Here is a 10,722-nt window from a genome sequence, read left to right on the forward strand (position 1 = left end):
TGATGATCGGCTATGAATGACTCAGCTCCTCTTGGCAACACAATGATCCAAGCCAGGTACAAAGGACTCACAAAGGAAAATGCTGTCCACATCCAGATAAGGAACTGATGGACTCTGAATGCAGATCGAAGCATATTTTTTCACTGACTTTATTCTTTTTTGTGTTTTTCCCCCTTTTGATCTATTTCTTCTTGTACCATTGTGACTAATATGGAAATACATTTTACATGATAGCGCATGTATAACCTATATCAAATTGCCTACCATTTTAGGAAGAGGGGAGGGGAGGGAGAAAATGTGGAACTTGAAATCTTGTAAAAATGAATGCTGAAAATTGTCTTGACAGTCATGTAATTAGGGGAAAAAAAATACTATTAAAAAAACCAAAGTAGACAAAGGCCCTTCATATCAGGAGTGAGCTGGTGATATGGAAGTTAAACAAAACAGAGTGATGGGGACAGTTACTGGAAGGGTGCCAGGAAAGCTAGAAGAAGGAAACATCATTAACAACTGGAGGTCTCAGGAAAGCCCTTTCCCACACCCCACACCCTTCCCCAGGAGGCAGCCCCTGAGCTGAGCCTTGAATGGAGATAAGGAGGAGGAATGAATTCCAGGCATGGAGGACCCACTCATGAGAACCAGTGATACAGAGTGTTGAATTCAGAGAGTTGCTAGCAGTTCTGATTATCTAGTAATAGAATGTGGAAAGGAACTGTAAAGGTAAATTCGTGCTGGATTGCAGAGGGCCTTCATCAACAAGTTTAGAAGTTTGCATTTTAAGAGGCAATAGGGACTTAATGGAAGTTTTTGAAGCAGGGAAATGGATTAGAAATATTATTTTGGCAGCTTAGTGGATCAGACTGTCCAAGTCTCTGAGCATGGCCAGAGCCACAGAAAGCCCCTCCAAAGGTCACAGCATCTTCCTTGATCTCTGGAGAACCATGCTTCGGGGCTGGATGCAGGAGACCTGCCAAAAGGAATTTGAAATTCCTCACAGGAACAACTCCTGTGCCAGCCAGTGGTCAGGAAAGTCACTGTGCCTGACCAGGAAGAACCTTCCTAGAGAAAGGAGGCCACTCCAAACCAGGATCGAGCAAGAGCTTAAATCCCAAGCCAGAACAGACTGGGAACCAGTTTCTCATAAATGCCAAGGTCCAGGGGCAGAAATGGAAGTGGGAAACCAGGAATAGGACAGCAGGTTTCTAGCCAAGGATGTCTGCTGAGAAATCAGATCCAAACTAGCTGAAGGTTTAGCAAAAACAAAATAAAATAAAACAAACAAACCAAACTGATTGTGCAACTCACTCTCCCTCCTTCAGGATTATTTTATATCCTGTGACTTTTATGAAACTTTTCATTGCTTAGGATAACTTTGTGCTGAATCTCTGGGATTAACCATCTTATTATTTGCAACTAGAGATGATTTAACTTCCTTTTTCCTATGCCTAGTCCCTGAATATTTTTTTTGTCTTTTTTTGCTAAAACTAACACTTTCAGCAAGAGGAAGCATGGTGGCTAGAAGTCCAGCATTGGAATGAGTTCAAATCCTGCTTATGACACATGCTGATGATATGACCATGGGCAAAGCACTTAATTTCTCAGTGTCAGACTATAAGACAATGAGTTGCTGCTCTTCATCAGTGAAAGGACTTTCCAGAATGGGAATTTCCCCTTCACATTAATTAGATCCAGACCAAAATGAACATTTCTAGAACTATTATCAAAACATCAAATAATAGTGGAAACACCAGTGTTATTGTAAAAGCTTCTGGTGTTTCTCATTATAAATCATGGTAGCTCTTGGTTTTAGAGAGGTGTCCTATACATTAAGGGAAGTTTCTTTTAGTTCTATGCTTTTTAGTTTTTTTTTAAATAAATGAATTTGTTTAAAGATTTTTCTCTACTGATGTAATTATATGATATTCATTGTCTTTGCCACATAATTTATAATGTTCATCAATCCCCTAATACTGAACAATCTCTGCATTCCTGGTATAAACCTAGTACATTTTAAATATATTGTTATCAACTCTTTGCTAGTATTTAGTCAATATTTGTGCATCAATATTCATTAATGATATTTATGACAAATATTTGATCTGATAGATAATATAATGATAGATATTTATCCATAGTCTTCTTTCTTTGCCTTATCTCTCCCTGGTTTGGATATCAAGACCACATTTGCTTTATTGGAGATTGGTAAGGTGCCTTCTTTCTCTATTTTTGCAAATAGTCTATTTGATAGCTTTCATTTGTCAATCCAGTCCCTTATTCAACCCTACTCTCGTTCTGATATTCAGTCCAAAACTATAGCTATATGTGTGCAATAGACCTCTTCTGTGCCCTGAAGCATCAAGTGGGGTCATTTATCAGGATGAGGGAACAGTTCTCACCAACTTCACCACCTACTCTATCTAATCTAGCAGGGATAATCAGAGGCAGTCACTGGTGATCTACCCTGGCTAGAGCACATTTCATCGAGCAAATGTGGGGATGGGCTTGTGAAGGGCATCTTATGGAGTATACATGAGCACACATGAGCTAAGTTTCTTTGACCAATTCTCATGACACATGTGCTCACTTTTGGATGCCATTGCAATCCCTTTATCCTAGTGGTGGCAGCAGAGGGAGGGGGCTTCATCAAAGGAGACTGGCTACTGAGCCAGGAATAGCAGCTCACTCAGTAGACCTTAAAAGGAGTGACTGCCCTCTGGTGTTCTCTCATTCCATCCACTGTGTATTGGGACTTTGTGAGCTCCCAGCTCTCCTTGGGACTTCTCATGAGTCTAAGGCTGGAACTTGGACCACAGGCTGTTCTTTCTTTGTATTTATTTTCTTGAACACAGGTAACTAAATAGTGATCCTCAGAGATGAACTTTTTGAGTCATGTGACTACTTCTAGACTTCTGAGATTCCTCAATAAGAATGACTGGTAATAGGAGATTTTTTTTGCAACCACCATAATACTTTGATAACTGATAGAATGAGCCCAAGCCATCACCTGGCTTGCTAAGGAGCTATAGACCTGGAGGGAAATGCTCAGACAGGGCAGACTCCAGGTAAAAGTCAAAATATCAACCTCCTGAGAGAGCAGAATTGAAATTTTTAAGACTTTGGCCATATGCACTTATGAGTCTTTTGTGTGGATGAAAATAGCAGCTTTTCTATGCAAGATCTATTTTGTACATTGAGTACTTTTCTAATCTCTTTGGAGGAGAGCCTTTATATGAGCCAACCTAAGCAAAGCTTCAGATATTTTTTTCCCCTCTGGGCTCTCTGATAGTTACAGACAAGGACAAAAAGCCTGAGTCTTTTCTTTAGAGATCAAGCTCCCCCAAAGACTGAAGTCAGTCCACATGAGTGGAGAACTAGAGAGCATTAATGGGAGAGGATTCCCCAACTCCCTGGGCCAAGGGGTCTTTGTTAAAAAGGAAAGTCTGAAAAATGTCTACATGGGACACCACACCCCAAGCATATCGAGCCTGATCCCCATGTACAAGCACACTATTCATAATATCAAAAGAGGAAATTTTATTGTGGAAGGAAAAAACAAAACAAAACAAAACAGAAACATTTCAAAGAATGCCCATCAGTCCCAAAGATCTCTGCAAATCCCCAGAATTTCTTGAGCACTCATCTCCTGCTCTAATTTCCCAGCAGGGAGTCTGAGCACTTATCTCTACAGTCTGCACCAGATCTCTGACAATTCTTTACACAGTGCCCTATTGTTCCTTGACTATGACTTGTCTTGAGGCCAGACAAAATCAAAACATCCTCTCCACTGGGGGAAGATTTTCTCCATCACTAAGAGGGTGAAAAAGATCCCTGAAGAGTTCTTCTGGTCTGGCAGGAGACGGTTCCATCCTGTTACCAGCATCAGACCAGAGCTCTCTCTCACTGAGACCAGTCCCCCTCACCATTTGCCCTGCAGCCTAAGGTCACATAGTAACCTGCTCAGGAGCAGGGACTCCTGTCCTTCTGCTTTAAGAGAGCCCCCATCAGAAGCCCTGGGTTCAGCTATATGACCACAGATGTCTTTTTATCCTCCAAAACCCAGCGGAGATGCCTTACCCCCAAGAAAGGACTAATTTGTTCCAGAAGCAACAAAGTTCTCCAATGTCTCAAAACAAACAGACCGTCAATGACCAATGCTTGATAGCAGTCCTGTCTAAGGTATGATTGGACTTCTAGCAGGCCTTAGGCTGGGGTCATTTTCCCCAGTTGAGAGAGAAAAAATTCCAGCACTGCCCAAAAAACTATCAAATCTTAGATCTGGAAAGAGACCTTAGAATTCGTTTAGTTTTTCTTCTTTGTTTTACAGATAAAGAAACCAAGGCCCAGAGTGTCCATGTACTAGCAGAGTTGGGGTCAGCTCTCCTGTTTCTCAGGCCAGTATTCTGTCTGTCCATTACCCCACAATATCTCTCATGTTCCTGAGGAGATAAAGCGAACAAACATTCAATGTTTAACTTTGTAGTTTTTTTGGAATGTGGGTAGAAGAAATACTATTTAGGAGTGACTCCTTTGTGTGACATCTCAGTGCAAATCCGTGGTCAAGGATCTGTTGTGGTTGGTAATGAGATTACAAAGACAAAAATAAAAGTCTCTACCCACAAGGGCAGCGGGAATTTGAGAAGAACACAGACAAGTCAATACAAAGTAACTTAATGGAACAATTTGCCACCCCGGGCCTGTACCCTATAAAGAAAGGAAAAGGACACGGATACAAAATATCCATAGCAGTTCTTTGTATAGTAGCAAAGAATGGATACTAAGAGAGTGTTTGGGGAATGGCTGAACAAATTGTGAACTGTATATGTGATGCAACATTATTGCACCAAAAATGACGAAAGAGATGGTTTCTGAGAAACCTGGGAAAACTTTTATGAACTGTGACAAAGGGAGGAGGAGGGGGTGAGGAGGATAGACTGACAACAGTATTGTACACACAACAACCTGAAAAAACTGAACACTTTGTATCAATGCAATGCCCAGTCCTGCCTCCGGAGGCTTCCTGATGCTGAAGCCTGCTATCGACCTCCTGACCCACAGGGAGAAGTTCGGCGGCAGAATGAGGGGGCTGGACACGGGCAAATGTGGGCACTTGTTTTTCTTGACTATGCACATTTGTCACGAGGGTTTTGTTTCTCTGTTTGGTAGAAAGAGGGAGGGGAAGGGAGAGAAAACAAAATTAAAAAGAATACTACTAACCTAGAGGTTCAGGCAAGGCTTTGAATAGAAGGTGACAGCCCAGACTGAGCCCTGAAGCCCTAAGCATTCCAAGGGGAAGAGGTGAGGAAGGAGAGATTTCAGGCCAAGGGGACAGTCTGTGGAGGACCAAGAGGCAAGAGATGGAGTGCTGGGCTAAAGTAGCAGCCAATAGTCACAAAACAGAATGTATGGAGGGAAGGGTTATGGGAGGAGCAATGTTTCCTACCACCTCCCCCAGTTTCCCCAGCTAACTGCTCCAAAGGTCTGACTCCCACATAGTCTGAATGAGTTTTTCCTCCAAAAGTGGCTTTGAAGCCATCCTTGAGATGGAATTGGCACAGGGAGCCAAGACTCCAACCACAGCGTAGCTTCTTGGGGGCCCAAATACAAAAAGTAACTTATGGGGAGTTAGTTACTCCTCCCCCAGAAGACCAGCATGGCCAACGCAGAGGGAGGGAAGCTACACCCAACAGAATCAAGGCTGGGTTCTTACTGGATATCCTTTCCCTGCTGCGGCTCAGTAAACTTCTTTTGGTTAATTGTTCGATGGTCTCCGAGTGTCTCATTTCATTCCAATCTTGAACCTGAAATATGAATCAGACCTGGTCTACAGTAGAAGTGATATGAAATAAGGCTGGAATGGTAGGTTAGAGACAGATAGTAGACCTTTAAATCTGCAACTGGGGAATTTGCCCATGCCCACCTGCCAGCCTGGACCTACTCCTACTGCTAACTAGCAGATTTCTCTCTAGCCCTAAACTACCTTCTTCATGGGGTACCTGTTCCCCTCAGATGGACCACCTTCCTGCCTGTCTGCACTGCCTCCTATTTCCTACTGCAAAGGCCTTCCTGGATCACTTGCCACACCCCGGTGAGACTGTTTACTCCTCTCTGATCAAACCCAGGTTCAGATTCCTTTCTAGTTTTGGGGAGAACAAACCTATTCTGAACCTGTCATAGAATCAGCCGCTTCCCAAGCTTGCCCATGGCCCCAGAACCATCATCATTAGCTTATAAAGGTGCCAGAGCTTTTTCTGTTCCTATCACTGCCTCCAGTGAAGGAGTCTTTTATTTTCCCCTTTATTTCCACCTTTGTGTCCTCGCTGGGCTAGTGGTGCTCAGTGCTCCTGCCATTTCACTCCAATTTCTCCTGAGCCATCATTCAAGAAGAAATCACTGATAGATGAAAGGGAATGTGAATCTCAGTATCTTAGATTTGGGAAACAGACTTTTCTTCTCCAAGCTGGACATTCCCAGGTCCTTCAGCTGGTCATTCTATGGTGTGGTCTCCAGTTTCCTCACTGTCCTCATTGTGGCTTTTCCTAAGATCATGGGATCTGAGGCCAGAGAGGTCATATGGCCCAACGAGCCCATGTAGCTCATTAGTTTTTGTTTGTTTGTTTGTTTTAAATAGTATTTAATTTTTTCCAATTACATGTAAAGATAATTTTTTAAATTCTTTTGGGGGGGCAATTGGGGTTAAGTGACTTGTCCAGGGTCACACAGTTAGTAAGTGTCTGAGGCCAGGTTTGAAGTCAGGCCCTCCTGACCCCAGGGCTGGTGCTCTATCCACTGCACCATCTAGCTGCCCCTAACATGCATTTTAAAATAAAATTTTGAGTTGCAAATTTTCTTCCTCTATCCCCCTCCTTAACAGGGTAAATAATTTTATACAGGTTATATATGTGCAAACATGTAAAATATATTTCCACATTAGTCATGTTGTGAAAGAAAAAAACAGTTTGCAAAAAAAAATACACAAAAAAATAAAGATAGTGAAAACAGCATGCTTCCATCTGCATTCAGTCTCCATAGTTCTATCTCTGGATGTGGATGGCATTTTCCATCATGAGTGTTTAGAAATTGTCTTAGATCATTGCATGGCTGAGAAGAGTCAAGTCATTCACAGTGGATCATCATTACAATATTGTTGTTACTGTGTACAATGTTCTGGTTCTGCTTTCTTCACTTTGCATCAGTTCATATAAGTCTTTCCAAGTTTTTCTGAAATCAGCCTGCTTGTCATTTCTTATAGTACAATAGTATTCCATTACATTCATATACCATAACTTGTTCAGCCATTCCCTGATTGATGGGCATTCCCTCAATTTCCAATTCTTTGCCATCATGAAAAGGGCTGCTATAAATATTTTTGTACATGTGAGTCCTTCCCCCCCCTTTTTTTTTATCTCTTTGGGATACAGACCTAGTAGCAGTATTGCTGGATCAAAGAGTATGCACAGTTTTATGGCCCTTTGGGCATAGTTCCAAATTGCTCTCCTGAATGGTTGGATCAGTTCACAACTCTACTAACAATGCATTAGTTTTCCAATTTTTTCCCACATCTTCTCCAACATTTATCATTTTCCTGTTTTGTCATGTTAACCAACCTGATAGGTGTGAGGTGGTACCTCAGAGTCATTTTGATTTGCATTTCTCTAATTAATAGTGATTTAGAGCATTTTTATATGACTATCGATAGCTTTGATTTCTTTATCTGAAAACTCCCTATTTATATAGTTTGACCACTTATCAATTGGAGAACGGCTTTTATTCTTATAAATTTGGCTCAGTTCTCTATATATTTGAGGAATAAGGCCTTTACCAGAGATATTTGATGTAAAAATTGTTTCCCAGCTTTCTGCTTAGTTCATTGTTAACATGCATTTAAATAGGCAGCACCCAGAACCAGACCCAGTCCTTTCAATGTGGTCTGACCAGGGAAGAATAACCCCTTTACTTACCAGTCAATTCACGTAACTGTACTAAAGTACAGTTAGGGTTAGGTATCGCAAACATTTCTTGACCGTCTACTTCACAACCTCCTGAGCCTCAGTTTCCCCAACTGTAAAAGGAGAGTGTTGGGCCTGATGGCTCTGAGGTCCCTTCTACCTCTGGAGCTAGGATTCTGCGATCCTACTATGTGCCGATGATAAAAAGAGATGTAATAGCTATTATAGCAGATGTGTGAAAAAGGAGTCCAGAAGGAAGAACACAGGCTGTTCTGAAAAGATTCATCCGACTTTTCCCCGTCCCAGAATGAACACAGAGCCATCTAGGGGAAGGAGCACAAGAAGATGCAGAGCTGAGCAAGGAGCCTTAATGGCTGAAGGTGCTGGGTGGAACCAGGTTATAGCCCAACCATGCTGAGAGGTGGGCATAGGAACAGAGGGAGCGGGCAGGAGTATCGGTGGCCATTTGGACAACAGAGAAAGGGAGCACACAAGTTCTGAGATCAGGAGCAGAGCGAGTAGTACCAAACCAGCCTCAGGATCCACGATTGTGCTACAATAAACTGGGACTCCATTAAATACTGAGCTTGGAGTTTTCCAGGGGTTGTGACTAAAACTCTTAGGAGAAAGAACTGGAGCTTACCAGAAGGGAATACATAATTATTGTCTTGCTAATAGGCTCAAGTAACAAGACTTTTTTTTTTAACTTCTTTACTATATTTAATAGACCAATTCTATGGTAATGCATTTGTCAACCTTAGTTCTTGCAGGGGACTTTGGAGCATACAAACTGGATTCTAAAACTCACCAGAATAAGAACTCTGGCTGTTGACTTGCTAACCCGAAATGTTTGCATGTGCTAGGAGTCCAACTAGTGGTACAGACAACAAGGTCCACTGGAGATAAGAGGAAGGAACTATCACCAAGGAAAGGAAGGACTCAAGCTGCGCTTTAAAGAATGAAAAGAACTCAGGCATGGTTGGGAAGGGAGATGAGGGAAGCAAGAAGATATTCCAAGCAGGAAGTATGGTATGGTGGGGATGAAGTACTCGGTTTATTTTTATTATTAACGGATTCTCTTTCAATGAGAAGACAGTGAAAAGAATGTTGGCATTGAAGTCAAAAGATCTGGTCCTGATCCTATGAATTTAAGATGACTTCTCATCCCTCGATTCCCTTCTCTTACTTTTCTGTGGTAAGAGGAACCTAGGTCCCTATTCTCATCTAGTATTTACCTTGGCTCTCCCTTTAGTTATTCCTTTTGCCAAATGGTAGGTTGAAGATCAGCTGCTTTAGACCAACATTCATCGAATCAATCCGAGATTCAGAACTGCAATCATCTGATTTTACAGATAGAGAAACTGAGGCTTCCTGAGGTTTCGTAGGATCAAACATCTAGAACTGAAAGGGACCCAAGAGCCCGTCTGTCCCAATCCTCCCATTTTAGAGATGAAGAAACTCGAGCCCCAGGGAGGTGATATAGGTTGCTCAGATTTACACAAGATTCAGCTGACCCTCTGAAAAGAGCTTGGAGTTACCAAATCCTAGCACCACCAAAGGTGCATCTAGGTAGCAGATTTATATTAAGAACAGGTGGCAAGAATACAAGAACCATACAAGAAAGATCTTCACATTACTGATAACTGCGATGGTGTGGTTACTGATCTACAGCCAGACACCCTGGAAAATGAAGTCAAGTGGGCCTTTGGAAGCATTGCTAACAATAAAGCTAGTGGAGGTGACAAGAACTCCAACCGAGCTATTTTAAACCCTAAAAGATGATTCTGTTGAAGTGCTGCACTCAATATGCCAGCAAATCTGGAAAACTCGACGGTGGCCACTGGATTGGAAAAGATCAGTTCACATCCCGGTCCTAAAGAAGGGCAATGCCAAGGAATGTTCAAATTACCAAACAATTGCGTGCATTTCACACACCAGCAAGGTTATGTTTAAGATTCTGCAAGCTAGGCTTCAGCAATATATGAGCCAAGAATTACCGGAAGAGCAGACGGGTTTTCAAAGAGGCAGAAGAACTAGAGACTACATTGCCAACATTGGTTGATTATGGAGAAAATAAGGGAGTTCCAGAAAAACACTGAGTTCTGCTTCATTGACTACACTAAAGCCTTTGACTGTGTAGATCACAACAAAATGAGGCAAGTCCTCAGAGATGGGAGGACCAGATCATCTTACTTGTCTCCTGAGGAACCTGTATGTAGGTAGAACCAAAAATGTAACAACTGGTTGGTTTAAAATTGGAAACGGAGTATGACGAAGTGATATGTTGTCACCTTGTTTATTTAACGTGTACAGAGCACATCATGTGAAATGCCAGACTGAATGGATCAAAAGCTGGAATTAAGTTTGCTGGGAGAAAACCAACAATCTCACATATGCAGATACCATTCTGATGGCAGAAAGTGAAGAAGAATTAAGACATCTCTTGATGAGGGTGAAAGAGGAGAATGTAAAAGCTAGGTTGAAGCTTAACATCAAAAAAACTAAGATCATGGCAATTGGTCCCATCGCTTCTTGGCAAACAGAGAGAGAAGAAATGGAAGCGGTGTCACATTTTATATTCTTGGGTTCAAAAATCACTGCAGATAGTGACTATAGCCATGAAATTAAAAGATGCTTGCTCCTTGAAAGGAAAGCTATGGCTAATCTGGACAGCAGACTAAAAAGCAGAGAGATCGCCTTGTCAACAAAGGTCTGTACAGTCTAACGTTTGGTTTTTCCAGTAGTACATATGTTTGTGAGAATTGGACTATAAGGA

The sequence above is a fragment of the Vombatus ursinus genome, unplaced genomic scaffold (genome assembly GCF_900497805.2).
Source record: "Vombatus ursinus unplaced genomic scaffold, bare-nosed wombat genome assembly UNPS02014808.1, whole genome shotgun sequence".
Classification (NCBI taxonomy): Eukaryota; Metazoa; Chordata; class Mammalia; order Diprotodontia; family Vombatidae; genus Vombatus; species Vombatus ursinus.